General features: G+C 55.9%; 1 protein-coding gene across 1 annotated transcript in view; it reads right to left on the bottom strand.

Moving 5' to 3' along the window:
• Positions 1–14684, bottom strand: part of FRMPD3 (FERM and PDZ domain containing 3) — a 57921-nt gene extending 43237 nt beyond the window's left edge. Inside the window, exon 1 of the mRNA XM_027690597.1 lies at positions 14618–14684. The gene's annotated coding sequence lies outside the window, so the exon portion shown is untranslated. The remainder of the gene's footprint in view (positions 1–14617) is intronic.
• Between the last annotated feature and the right edge of the window lie 111 nt (positions 14685–14795).

Raw genomic sequence — 14795 nt, 5'->3', positions numbered from 1 at the left:
TATTTTGGGGGCTACAGGCAACACGAGGCTCAGGGTTTGGGGAAGTTTCCAAATAGTGCCTGGGGCCACCAAGGCAGAGGCACGGTGTTGGTGACTATGTGCTTCCCAGTCCCGTGGGAGCTGTGGCTGGAGGCATTGCTTACACTATGCAAGACTGGGAGATCAGAGACTTATCTGCTCCTTCACAGGCAGGGGCAAGGCTCTGCAGCCAAATCACACAAGGGTTGTGACACCCACAGGTGTTATACCCGGCCTTTGCTTTCCATGCCAAGCAGGGCCATTCCTGGGAAAGCAGCCTCTGATGGAGCTCGGGTAAGAAACTGCTACCTCATCAGCAGAGGAGACTGCAGGAGCTGTGGTTAGCACACCTGAACTTCAAGCCATTTTCACAAGGACCCTCTGCTGAACAAGAGCCAGGTAAAGAAGAGAGTGATGAGACACTGTCATCTCAAGCTTCCCCACGTGCCACTGGCTCTCTGGATGGATGCCAGCATGATTCCCCCTGGCCACTGACTCTCTGGATGGATGCCAGCATGATTCCCCCTGGCCACACGCCCCAGCCTTGCTTTATTGGTCCTGTAAAACCCACATGCAGCGGCTGGAACAGCCAGCATCCCTGCTGACACCTCATTTGCAAGAATACTGCCAGGGGCAGGTAAACACAGGCAAGTCATTAGTACCAGCGTCAGCAGAGACAATCTAACTTGGATCTTATCCTGCGTGAACAGGTAGCAAGGGAAGGCACTGCCATAAACAGATCTCTTCCGAGGAGCTGAGACAAAGCAAACCCAGCATCTTCCTTTTACAGAGCCAAGGGATGGGAGCTGAGATTGGAGCATCCAGCTTCTCTCCTACAACCTTTCCTCCTTCCTGGATGAACCTACAGCTCTGGGATGGTCCCTGGTCTCTGGGGAACACTCTCTTCCCTTCCCCAGCTCAGGCCTGGGTCCCCTCTGAGACTAGAGGATTATGACTGAGGAAAGCACCTTTTTAAATAAATAAAAATAAATTAAATCAGTATTCTACTGCTGTTACATGAGTGAGGCACACGCTGTGCTGTGCTGGCTGTGATCGTACAGACCACCATGTGCACACCCACAGCTAACGGGGGGGGGGATGCAGCTCCCAAGGTCTTTCCTCTCCACCCCAGGCAGGACCAGGTATCGAATGCCTTCTCAGAAATGTCTCTCTAATCAGTAGGGTTACAGCAGGAGCAGACCCAAGGCTCTTCTGCTCGAGTTCTCTGCACAGCCAGAGAAAAGAGGAGTCTCACGAGAGTTGCTCAAAGGTGACGTGGCAGCAGCCAGAGGAAGAATTACCAGCTGCTCCATGCATGGAATATAATTCCCATTAAAGGGAGGAGAAAAAAGAAAAAAAAAGGCAAAGCACAAAAAACCAACCAAGCGCTGAAGTGCTTCAAAGTGTCCTCTGTCCTAGAAGAACAGATCCTCTCCCTGCCACCAGGAACCCACAGCCTGGGAGATGCTCTGGTGCAGCCTCCTGCATCCCACCACCCACACTGCTCCTCAGATGGTAACAAGCTGCCTTCCAGGGGGCCACAGAGAGAAACCTCCCCACGGTCTGTGGGGTCCATAGGGTCTCTGAGGAGAAGTGTTGGGTGAAAAGCATTTTGAAACCCTACCTCCCTCTGGAGGGATTCAAAGAGGGGGATCTGCAGGGTGTGGGGCAAATACTGCTGAAGCATTCCAGTGCTCCAGGCTGGACTGCCTGGGGAGAGGACATGGACCACAAACCCACAAGCCCCATGCAGCCAGGACCTGACAGACCACTTCCATGGGGAAAGGACCAGGAAAGGAGCCATATGGGGTTGTTAATCGGGCATTCTGCTAATGGGAAGGAATTAAGGGCTTCCCAGAGAGGCTATTCCTTGAGGATTGCAAAGACAGTGTAAACTCCCAGGGGATTAAATCCTGAAGAGGATATCCAACTAGCAGGGAGAGAGGAGAGGCCAGCACCATGGCAGGGATGGTGATTACAGAATTACCTGCCAGCTTTTTAAGACGATAAATGGCATGAAATTTTATACAGATAAATTGAGACTTGACAGAGCTGGAGAAACGGTCTGTGCTGGGGCAGGAGCAGCCTGTGCTCTCTGGCTGATAGCAGCACAGAAGCAAGGCATGGAGGATGGAGCAGGCAAGAAAGAGGAGCCAAGTTTGCATGGCAAAGCCACACTGGGAGCAGGGGACCAGGAACAGACACAGTGTCCTGCTCCCACCCAGAGAAGGGACGGCGAGCACTGAGATCAGTGCTGCAAGAAACCTCAACCCCTGCTTAGCAGTCAGGTCAGGCAGCACCAACACTGCCCCAGCACAGGAACAGGACACGCTGTTTTTCCTCTTGCAGCCAGAGAGCACAGGGATGGTTTAACCTTTGCTCCAGCCAGGCTGGTTCCTGTATCACTGCCTGTCCCAGATCCACAGGCACCCAGGACCTGTGGACAGCACACATGGGCTTTGCAAGACCAAGACACAGAAGTAATTCAATACCAAAATAAGCTGAAGGGCAGCAAAACTGAGATCCATCTTGCAAGCCTGCAGAGAGCTGGCTGCCTGCCTCTCCTTCTCCAGGACTGTGGATGGCTGAGCCCTCAGAGCTGGGCATTTCCCTTGCTCACTGCCACATCCCAGCCGGCACCCAGCTGTCCTCATCACGGCCTTTCCAACCTTTGCCAACTCTGGGAAAGACCAGGCTTTGCTGCTTTTTGTTCCAAGGAAGGCTGGCCAGTTTGCCCCCCAGGTGTAGGGGTCCTGCCCCAGACAGCTGCTTCCCGGCTCTCCTTGGCAGGGAGGGAGCACACAGCCCACCCAGGCCCCGAGGACAGGGTCCTGGGCTCCCCATCCAAGCCACTGCCATCAGAGACATCTCCTCCGTCTCTTGGAAACGCTGCCGAGTGGGAGCTGCCACTCAGGGAGTGAGTCACACTGCTGGGAGGGCGAGGGTGGCTTGCTGGCATGCCAGGCACTGGCTACCACTCGCCCCCCAGGACCCCCCACTTCCCCGGGGGCTGGGCACAGGGCAGAACGCCAGGCTCTCCTCCGGGGAGCAGCATCTCCTGCAGCTGGATGACAGCCCCACGCCTCCCACCCCGCTCCACTGCGCTGGTGGAGCTGCTGAAGCACTGCAAAGCAATTCCCAGTGGCTGCTTTTCCATGTCGTGGCATCAGGGAGAGAGGGAGCAGCCCTGGGAAAGCGGCTCTTGCAGAGACAGAGACCCTGTGTCCCACTGCAGGGAGGCATCCTCTGCCCCAGCTCAGAGACTTTGGGACTAAGGGGAAACTGAGGCACGGGGGGAGGAAGGGACCTGCAGCAGGACATCACTGACAGTGCAGAAGCCCGTGGGCAAAAGGCTCTTCTGAGCCTCCTCACCCTGGGGGAGGCATCCCCCAGGATACAGGGCAGCAGGCCAGTCATCCCCCTCTGGGGACCTCCTCCTCACCCGGCCTCAAAGATAGCACAAGCTCCTCCAAAACCAATGGGATGATAAGCACCTCTTCTGAAAGGGAGCAATTACCACAAAACACAGATTATGCAAATACCTTGGTTACCAAAATGATGCTCCCTGAATTCTGAGCAGGAAAGAAAAGAGCCGTGGAGAAAATTCATTTAGCCCAGAGCTGCATCACATCTATTTAAAGTGCCGAGAGGCAGAGAGGGGCCTCCCTGGGCACAGGGGCTTTAGGAGGCCACCACAGCCCACTGACCATCACACCAGGGATGGAGATGGCATGAGGTATTTCCCTTTCCTCCCAAAGCACTTCAGAGATGTTACTATCACTCCCCTTGCAAGAGGAAACAGAGGCACAGAAGCAGGAGGCACTTGGCCAGCGAGACCCAGTGTGCAGACAGAGAAGAGGCTGAGGTGTTGCCAAGAACAGAGCAGGGTATCCCACTGCTCCCCAGTCCCCCAGGAGCGCTCCCAGGCTGGCACTTGCTACTGTGGTGGGATGGGCTGGACTTCCAGAGTTGGCTTCGCATAGAGCCGAGGTGTGGAGAGAGGCAACAGGAGCATGGCTTTGGGGAAAAAACCTCTGTGGGATACTCAGGATGGGTTGGGACAGCAGCAGCCACGAGGTTGGTTGGGGAGGGCTCAAGGGGAGTCCATGAGTCTCATTTCAACAGGTAGGGACTGTCCTGCCTCGGCACAAGTTCCCTGGCACAGAAGCAATGGTGTTCCCAAGGCCTGATGTTACTGGCTCAAGAGGAGCAGGGCTCAGTGTGCCACCCACTGCTGCACAGCCCTGGCTGTGCTCAGCTGCTCCGGGCTTCCTTCTGCTTCCTCCACTGCCATGGTGGGTCGGTTTTGCAGCCCCAAGCCCTCGAGTGGGGTGCAGAGCTGGTGCCACAGCCACAGGGGTGAGAATGGCTACCCCACTGCTGAGAACACAGTGCCATCCTTTGTGGTGGCAGAGGACCCTGAGAGGCATTTCAGCTTTGGAAGGACTAGGTGCTGATTTGTAAGGATGGAGGGTAACACACACAAGAGACAAGGGCCATCAGGATGCACAGCAGGGGTGGCACCATTGCACACCAGGCCACCACATTTTCCCCAGGGCAAGGTGGGTCTAACAGCAACAGCTGATCTGATACTTCTGGCTCTCACAACGATGCTGGAGCCACCAGACCCTCCCATGGGTCTGAGCTGCCAGCACACCCTCCCAGCCCTTAGCACGCTCACCTGCCTGGCAGCAGTCACTCAGGGTTGCCTCACTGACGTGGCGCAGGGAGGAAGGACAGCTCATGACGCAGTAAATGCCAGCAGAGCCAGCCACGCTATTTCCTATCCTCACAGAGCACAGAAGCCATAAGTCAGCGGGAACGCTCTTTGCATTGATGCCAGGCAGATTTACGATAGCACAGGCACTGCTGTGCTGGTCCCAGCATCCCCTCCCGCAGCCAGCGGCAGGAACAAGTCCCCAGGGAGAGCATCTCCATGGGCAGGACCGGTGACACCCTCCACTGCCAGCACTGTCTGGTCAGAGGGGGTGAAGCATCTCCTCCAGGGCAGGTGAGGACCCAGACTTTGCAAAGTCCCCCCTGCAGCACCAGAGGAGATGCTGGACTGCAGCAGATGAACAGCTCACCTGCTCCTGATGTCCTGGCTGTCCTGGCAAGTGGGATTCTGTGCTCCGAGGCAGCCCTTCGTGCTCCCAGTCCTGTGGGAAGACTCTGCTCTCCCTCCTCTTGCCACAGCCCCACTTTGGGCACCTTCTCAGCACAGCCTGTTTGCAAACAGCCTGCTGCAGCTCTGGCACACTCAGACAGTGCCACATGTAGTCTGGTGGCATCGCTGGCCCGGGAGGCATGGGGCTCCTCCAGCTGCTGCCCTGGTGAAGGTGGACACACTGAGGGCTCAGGCAGCAGGTAAGAGCCCAACCCAAACCACCACTCAGAAGAGATGCCAAGTCACCTGAGTGTTTTCCATTTCCAGGGTGAAATGCCTGCCCATGACAGCAGTTGCATCTCAAAATCCATCTCTGGATTTGAGTGCCCCAATGATATTTGCAGGAGTTTCTTCCCACACCCAGGGAGAGATGGATCTTGCCCCTGCAAGCCCTTGCCTGGCTGCCCAGCCCTCTCCCAACCCTGTCTTGCCCCCGGGCAGATCTTCTCCACCGCAGAAATCTGTCCGTGGTGCCTCTGCACTCCTGCAATGCCAGAAATTGCTCGCAATGATGTGTGTGTTGGATTTGCTTTTGATCAGCAAAAACCCAATTTGTCCTTATCTCCCCTCCCATCCTGAGCTCACATCACCTCAGGAAAGACAGAGAGTTAAATTCACAGACGAGGTAAGAAAAGCCAGATGCCTCCTGCTAGTGTAACCACAGCAAACAGCACAGGCACTTGACAGTTCCCCTGAGATACCAGCAATCCCACCTGCTGCCAGTACGGCTCCTGACTCCTCTCAATTAGCTCTAAGTCTCTTACTCTTTCCCAAAATCAAGCATCCCGTGCTCTGCTGTGGGCAGGAGCCCTGCTGATGCTGCTGGCCTCTCCCACTGACATCAGCTGGCCGCAGGAACTGTCCCAGCACACGCTCCATGTTTTGCTGACGGGGATGAAGGCAGAGATCTCGGATGCCTCCTCCTGTGACCATACAGCAATGCCACAGGGGCTTTCTGCAGGCACCCCAACCCCCCAGCTGCCCACACACCACCCGTCTCCCCAGGCCAACAACCTGCAGCCTGTATTTTTGCTACTCTCAGGAAAAACAGCTCAGGCATCCAAGCAGTAAGATGGCCCTGGGCTGTACCCAAACTTTTCCAGGTTCTCTGGAGATCTGTGTGTGGGCGCTGCCTTCCCACTGCTCTCTCCACCTGAATGCAGAGCTGCCTGGCATTTCCAGTACTGACCATAGTGGTCTTCAGGTGGGCAAGTCCCCCCATTACAGCCCAACAGGAGCAAGCAACAAGAAAGATGAAGAGAAGAGGATGGGTGCTCAAAGGTGTCTGCTGACAGTGACAAGATGCAAGGGAGCACTGAAACATTGGAAATAGAGAGGCAGAGCAAGGAAATATGACCTGAAAGAGACAGTTAAGCCTCCAGAGAGGAAATGCATGGCAGGGACCGAGGCTGGCTATCCACACAGGGAGGCAGACCCACCTGATCCACCCAGTGCCCTTCTCCCACCTGTTCCCAGATGAGCAGAGCACCCATTGGGTCAGGCTGGGAAGCAGAGCTGCCTGCAGTCCTGCCAGGCCTCTACAGGCATTTCAGCTGGTTTGTCACAGCACTCGTGGTACGACGGACGGCAGAAGGATATTGGCTACACCACAGCAGCTGCCCTTCCCGCATCTCTTTTGGCACTGCTCCTCTCCACAACTCCCTTAATATTACATGCCTCTATCAAGAGTCCTTTTAGACCAGCAGCCTGAGTTGCTTGGAAACTGTTTGCTGCAGCGACCGACAGCCACTGCCGGGAGGGCTCAACGCCAGCCCACTCCCCAGGGCTGCCAGCGTGGAACCTGAGGGAACAACCATGCTCCCCTTCCTGGCATATGCTGGGAGCCAGAGGAAGTGGAGATGAGATGGGAGCAGCTCCAACGTGCACCAGGGATGAAGGAGCCAGGAAAGGCTTGGGGACCATGAGACTTGGTTTAGGACTTGGAGATCCTACAGCTGCGCTTCAGAACGTTCCTGGCCAGAGGGGAAGGGCGAGCTTCCAGAACAACATTCATGGAAAACGTGCTCAGCCTCACAAGATTTGTTTGGCCAAATCTGGACATTGAATTCAATCACTGAGAAGTGAGAGAGAGGATTTTGCTTTATGGACAAGTACCGCTGGGGCCTTAATGGTGAAATCAGTTACTGACACCTCCATAATACTCTATGAATAATTAGGTATCTCTTCCAATTTATGGCTTACCATAAAGTACTGCTACAGTTTTGGAGACACTACTTTTTATTTTTTTATACTGTAGCACGGACAAAAAGCATATTTTATTGCAGGAGTGGCAGCATAAGTATATTTATCCATCGGCCAGGATTCTGTGGTATACTTTCCTCTCTAATGGCTGTACAAACATATATACATCCCAGATTTATACCCAGATTTTCCATACTTTGCTTTGCAATTTACATAATATGTGAAAATTTCTATATAAAATGGAGAAGAGCACGGAGCTGTTCCTGCCAACCCAGCCGCTGGAATTCAGCGCTTCCTCGTCTCGCGCCGCTCGTGTTTCCCCACAGTGACAGCGTTCCAGGGATTCTGGAACTGCCTGTGGGATCTCACCTTTTAGCTACGTGCTCTCAGGGAGCGCGAAGGCTGAAGGGGAGGTGGATGAGGCCCCCAGGGTCAGCTCAGCACGGGAATCCCCAAGGGAAGAAACACGAGGGGAGCGGGTTCTGCCAACGCTGGTGAAACGCATCGCCAACACTATCCCACCTGACAGCTTCCTCCATTGCCCTGGTGAAGCGCTGCCTTTTCTTCTCAAAAAATATTGTGGAATTAGAAGCCTGATTGATATGAATATGTAACAACGCTGCTTTATTAATAGCAGCTGCATTATCAGTTTGCTCCCTGCTATTGGCAGGAGATCTGGGACAATATGTGGTTTGAAAACTAAAGAGAAATGCAACCCGCAAAGGCAGCGGCAGCGAGATAATTTCATTCCTTTTCCCGGGGAGCTGGCCAGGGAGACACAGACATGATGGTCATGGATGCATCGCATCACTCCTTCTGCCTGGTCATGGGAGCAGGCACTGGGACGGCTTCACAGTGTGGATGGTCCTGAGCACACCCGCAGCCATCTGCAAGAGGATTTGCATTCAGAGCCCCCAGCACAGGCAAGAGACACCCCTCCAAGGCAGGGACCACCACAGCCAGCTGTAACCTCTGCAAATTGAGGTCATTTGGTGCAGAGCATCATGCAGATCTCCCTGGCACGGGCAATAAACTGCCTTCGCAGTTTTCTTTCCTTACTCCCCCCCATCACCACCCCGGAGGCTTAAATGAAAACAAGATTACAAAGGAGATTGGATTGGACATACATCTCGTGTGCTATTTTAGCTGTAAATTATGCCAGCTTCATAAAACCCCAACTGTTCTTCCCCGAGATCCCTGCATAGATTGGCTGGCGAAGATCAAGCAACCGGCGCTCGCTGCGGGCAGGCATTGTCTAGAAAAATGCTGATAGGGTCCAAGCAGGAGCAAGATCTTACAGTGCTACATATATATATATACACACACACTCGCATTTATATGCACATACACACAGGCATGAGCTTCCCATGCCCATTGATTAGCCAAACAGTGACACACACAGAGGTCTTACAAGCCCCTGTCCACCGGGCTTTGGCCACCTGACCATACGGATCATCTGTGCTGCTTCAGCTGCCTGTGCCAACGCAGCTGATGCTTTCCTCAGCCTTAGCTAATCCCAGGAGAGAGCAAAGCATCAGGCAACAGAGTCCAAAGTGAGGCTGGGTGCAAGGTATGGGATGTGGAGCCATGCTCTGTGATGCTGCACGGAGCGAGTGTGAGTTAGCACACGTGGTGAGGGGAGCGAGGCTTGCTGCTGTGGCAGCCACAGGGCTCCCAACCCTGGGCAAGGCTGGAAAACAGGGCTCTGCAGCACCAATGCAAAACAGCCATAGCCCAAACTTTGCTACAGCAAACCTGGCAAGAGGTTTTGCAATTCCTCTCACGAGCATCACTGCACCTTGGCTGTGCTCCACGACCCTGGAGGACAGAGCAGCCAGGCTCCCAGCACACAGTGCTGCTTCAGGGAGAGTAGCGGTGCTGCCCAAAGCTGGAAGGACAACAGCTTGGTGCACACTCAGCTCCAGTCCCCTCTCCTAAGGTGCTACTAACACCCTCTCCCCCCCATCAGGGAGTGGTTCCATGCTGTGCTGTCTGTGATGTGAAGGCACGTGCAGTGCAGGCACCTTGGCAACCAGGACCTTGAGCAGCAAGCCACCACTTGGCTGCTACAAGCACTCTACCACCTCCAAGAGCCACCCTGAGCCCCAAGGAGATGAAGCCAGTGAAGCCCCCAGAGCCCATGGGAAAACCTCCTCCCCCCAACAGCTGTTACCTGGCGGGAGACAGCTCGAGAGTGGCAGCACACTTTGCCTTTCCCCGAACAGGCACGGCACAGAGCCGTCTGCCCTGTCACATTCCCATGGCTCCAGCTGCTCAGAGCTCAGCCAGGTCCCACCACACTTCCCACATGGGTGGGCTCACAGCCTGCACCACCAGCCTGGGGTATGCACACAAGCAAAAGCCCTCCCTGGCAGGATGGGTCCAGCCTGTCTCATCCATCTTCCTCTCCAACCAGTCCCTCTGGGCAATGCTACAGCAGATTTAGTTTTGCCCATCTATCCCAAGTATCCCACGTGAAGAATCCCTGCAGGGTCAGTGACCTTTGAGGAGACCACACAATCTGTGGGCAGACATCTGCATATCTTCTCCAGACAAAGGGTACAGCAGCCTCCCTGCAAGCAGAGAGGCAATGGAACCTGGCAGAGGTCCTGTATCCCAGTGTCACACATTAGGAAGAAAGGAACAAGCACCCAGGAGAGGTAAGGGCAGCACAATAATGCTGGTCAAATGCAAAGGGTCCATAACCAAAGACCCCCAGGGTGTCTCACCTTGCTCTCCAGTGGAGAGCTGCACCTCCCTCACGTGGACACACACCCGTTCCCACCTGCAACAAGCCATCCCCGCACGTTCCTCCACGCCTTTCACCACCGAGACTGGGCACGGGGCTTGTCAGAGTGTGTACGTATCTATTGATACAAACCCAGGCTTCCTGGGCAATCAATAATGCTATTTAAGAGATAAGTCTTGCTATTGACTGGCTGCTGAGCCCAGCTCCTGATTAATTTAAAAGAGAGAGAGAGAGAGAATGGCGAGGGAGCTCAGAAGTGTTCCCAACGTCACCAGGCGTCAGTGTGCGTGCTCAGGCTGTGCAGGCAGGGATGGATTGGGGCAGGGATGGACTGGGGGTGGTGTCTCTGTGTTACAACAGGATGGGGCTATGCAGGGACCTGCCTTCTAAGGGGGATGCAACTCCACCACCAAACATGTCCATGACCTGAGAAAGGAGTCATGGGTCTCTCTAATCCCAGCAGGAACCACAAGGTACGTCAAGGCAGAAACACACTGATTTTTACACAATGGAGGATCTGTGCACCCTTGGGGAAGAAAAGGCCCATCTGTGGATGCATGTGAGCATTCACTGTGCCATGCACAAATTAAAACTGGGCACTGTGTTCCCTGAGTCCGGCTGTGGCTGTGCCAGATTTAAGGCTCTTCTACCATCCTGCACCCAGCCACGGTGTTTTGATCATCACTTTGAGTGGCTTGAAAGAGCTTTTTGGCTGCCAAGCCCTCAAAGACGGCTCCTGCCCATCATGTCTCTGTCCTGGCTGCAGCAGTCTCTGCTCTGGTGCATGTAGGGCCTCCCCTCCTTTTTCAGGAAAGGACAACTCCCACCAGAGCAGGCCAGAGCGGGGGATGAGTAGAGCTCACCCAGTCTCACAGGGGAAGGCTGTGAAGCTGCCATCCCTCCTATGGAGGACAGCAATCCCCTACGAGCATTTGAGGGAGAACGACAGAAGGCAAGGCACTGCTGAACCCAAAGGACAGTTCTGCCACACCAACTACCCAGAGATAATATTCATCCAGATCTGAGATTTCCAGCCCTCCAAGAAGCAATGATCTGAACAGACTTCCAGCATGAGCCACAGAAGAAGAAAGACTGGTTTAGGTAAGCTGGATCAAGCAGAAAAAATGTGTGCCTCAACAACCCAGAGGCATCTTCCAGCCCCCAGTGCCCAAGGCCACCACTCTGATGAGCTGCATGACTTGAAGGTACCGTATTTCCTTCCATGTTCCCAAGTGTTTCTCCCTGGTTGATGTGGATCCACGTCTCCGTCCCCTAATTCCCAAGCTGGAGCAACGCAACAGCACCGGTGCTGTGGATGGCACATCCAAACAAACCCTCCTCTGCCAGGGAGCAAAAAGCCCCATTGCATCAACTCATCTCCCTCCTCCCATTGCAGGCTCTGAGACATCACCCAGCAATGCAATGGTTGTGCCCTGGGAGAGGCAGGTGGCATCAAAAAGCACCTCAGCCCTGGGAGATTTGGACTGATTTCTGCCCCAATGGGAGAGATGGGAGCAGTTTTGCTGCAATGGTGGGGGGCCCATTCGGTGGAAGACCCTCAGATGATCTGAGCCTTGTTCATTAGATATACACTTTTTCACTATAAAACCACAGTGCCTCAGGGCTGGAGCTGCCCTGGCAAATGACACTGAACTCATGGGTATGAATCAGGAGAGAAACTTGCTGATTTCAGCGGGAGAGAGGAAGGACCAGTGCTAAGGCAGAGCTGAGGACTTCTGGCTTTGTCCGTCAGTGTCAGGGTGCAGCCACCAAACAAACTGCAAAAGCATCTCTCTGGTATCACAGGGCTGCAACCGGAGGTAAAATTCCAGCTCTGCAGGTCCACAGGCAAATCTCAGAGGCCTATTTACCCCCAGCATGCAGGTCAGCTCCCAAGAGCTCAGGTAGGGAAGCAAAACACGAAGGCAGCTGGTGCAGACAGCATCGTCTCACCTGACTGCTTCCCGCTTGGGGCCCTCTCCTGTGCTAGATGGGGCTTTATGCTTTGCTGTTTCAGTTCAAAGCTGAGACTGGCTTACTGTGAGACAGAAATGAGCTCCAGAGCTCGCTACAAGCTCACGGTTGTTCACTGCAGGCATGTGGCTGCCCTCCTGCCCCAGGAAGCTTGAGGCCAACAGGTCCCTGTCCACCCTAACACGTGTCACGGCACCTCTTTCATTCCTCAGCCTTATCTCCAGCACCCCACTCCTTGGCTTACAGAGAGGGACCAAGCCTGAGCCCATTTTATTTGCATCCCCACTGTGCTCCCCACACCTGGCACTGCACAAACAGGATGTGCTTTTCCATCTGCTCCACGGGCCCATCCTAAACAAGTGATCTCAATTCCCCTGAGGTGGGAAAGGCTCACGGGCAGCCGAGTGAGCTGCTGGGAGCCAGCAGCACTGGCCCTTGGGACAGGGCAGGGGACACCAGGATGAGCCACAACAGCTGGGGCTGCTGCAGGGACAGCCCCTGGTGCAGCAGTGCTGGAAGAGAGAAGAGGCAGATGTGCTCCAGCTGTGGGGTGCTGGTGGCTCGGTGCTACCCATGCTGGAGCACCCAACCAGCTGCACCCCGGGGGTCCTGCAGCAATTGCCTACAACAATGCTGAGGTCGGGGCTTCAAAGCAGTGCTGCAGCACAGTGGTGGCTGTTGCCATGCCAATCAAGCGGGCAGTTGGCACATTGAACTGCCAAATGAGGAGAGCAGCCACTCCGGTGTCCCAGGGGGCTGATTTCCCCCACAGGCTTCAGCAGCAGCATGGCAGAGCCTGAGGAGATCAGCTGCTCTCAGCACCAAGTACCAGGCACTCCTTGATGGACACAGCCCCAGAGCACCTGGAGCCCACTCCCGAACCCCCCACATACCTGCCACTGCCACTCTGGCCAGCAGCTGTTTGGCACTGCCCTGGTGGCTGCCTGGCAATGGCCACAGTGGAAGGAGGCAGCCAGCATGGCAGCAAATGCAAGGGAAATTTCAGCATCACGGGAAAGGGGGGGTGAGCACGATAGGAGGTCCTCAGCCAGCAGCCAGAGAGCAGGAGGCTGCAGGCTCAGCCACATGCCAGTGCTCAAAGACACAGGGACAGGGCACTGTCTGGGCAGGCAATGACCAGAGGGGACGTCAGAGTGAAAAAAAAAAAAACAAAAAAGAAAAAGGATGTTGTTTTGTCTGCTGCTCAGGTGCGGTGTGAACTCCTCACTGCAGGACAACATGGATGCCAGCAGCTTGCTCAGGGGCATGGATGACTATGGAGAGCTGCTAAACAGAGGGGAGTACCCTGCCCAGGTCTTGGCCTGGAACAGAGGCAGTGCCAGCCCTCCCCTGCTCTCAGCACCTCCCTCCACGCAGACACAGGCCACAGGCTCAGCCTCCCTTGGGCTTGACCCCAAACCATTCTTGCCCTCAAGGCAGTCTTGTGCCAGGCGAACTTCTCACACACAGGAGCACACATCCCAACCTGCCCTGGTGCAAACCAGGTTTTCTCTCCTCCACCCTTCCCTTGTAAAACATGGGGAAACTGAGGCACCTGAAGATAGAAGGTGGCACACAGGTTGTCACGATGGAAGAGAAAGGTGAGAATGTTTTCAAATTCCCCAATAGCAAGCCATCTCTCTACCAGTCCTGCTGCGGACAAGAAGGAAAACTTGTCCCATCCAAATTGCTGTAGAATAGGGAAATGAGGAAAAAAACCCAAACAAGCCTCAAGCCAGGAGCTAAGAACATTTGTCTCCATTCTTTCAGCTCAATCAGACACAATTCATGATGGCAACTGCCATGATACCAGACTAATACCAAGAACGTTGCCACCCGGGAGCATGCCAAGGTGACCTGGGGGGGAAGTGGCAGAGCTCTCTGCCCTGAGCCCCACTTTCTGTGCTCAGCCTTGTCCTGCCCAGGGGCCCCGGGATGGGGAGAGCCACCCCAGGCACGCACGGTGCTCAGTTGCACTGATCGGATCCGGGCACACGAGCCCCTCGCACAGATTCCTCCTCCCGCGCACCATGTCGCGAAGCTCCCGCACATAACACCGTCCCGGGGCTACCGGGGCTGCGACAGAGAGATGGGGCGGCGGGACGGCCAGGAAGGGGGCACCCCATCACCACGCTGGCACCAGCAGAAGGCCACACACACGTCTCTCTCGCCGACCCTGCGGTCCGGGCTCCCACCGGAGGACGAGGCAGAGCCCTGCTCCAGCTCCTCCACGCTAGCGATGGATTCGGGGCACCCCACGCCCGGGGAGCTGGGCATCCCTCCCGACACGCCGCGGGAGACGCGGAGCGGCCGGGACTGGGGTGGCGAGGAGGTGGCGGGGAGGGGGCGGCCGGTGCCCGCCCCTCGCAGTCACCTCGCTCCCGCCGGAGCATCCCGGGGCAGCCGCCGAACTCCCGCGGACGGGCAGGCGCGCGGGACCGACGGGTCTCCCCGCCCCGATCCCGCGGCATCCCGGCGGGCTCCCCTCGCCCCGGGGGAGGGCTCACCTGGGGTCCGCCGCCGCCGCTCCCTCAGGAAGCCCCGCGGCTCAGGCGGGCGGCGCGGCGGGCGGGCAGGGCAGGGCACCCGCAGCCCCCCGCCGCCGCCGCCCCCATGGCCCGGCCGCCGCCCTCAGCGCTCGGACGGGCCCCGCCGCCGCCGCTGCTGCTGATGCTGCTGCTGCCG

Source organism: Neopelma chrysocephalum, unplaced genomic scaffold (genome assembly GCF_003984885.1).
Source record: "Neopelma chrysocephalum unplaced genomic scaffold, ASM398488v2 Primary Assembly neopelma1_81, whole genome shotgun sequence".
Taxonomy (NCBI): Eukaryota; Metazoa; Chordata; class Aves; order Passeriformes; family Pipridae; genus Neopelma; species Neopelma chrysocephalum.
The sequence above is the reverse complement of the archived record's forward strand: the minus strand, read 5'-3'. Positions and strand labels throughout refer to the sequence as shown.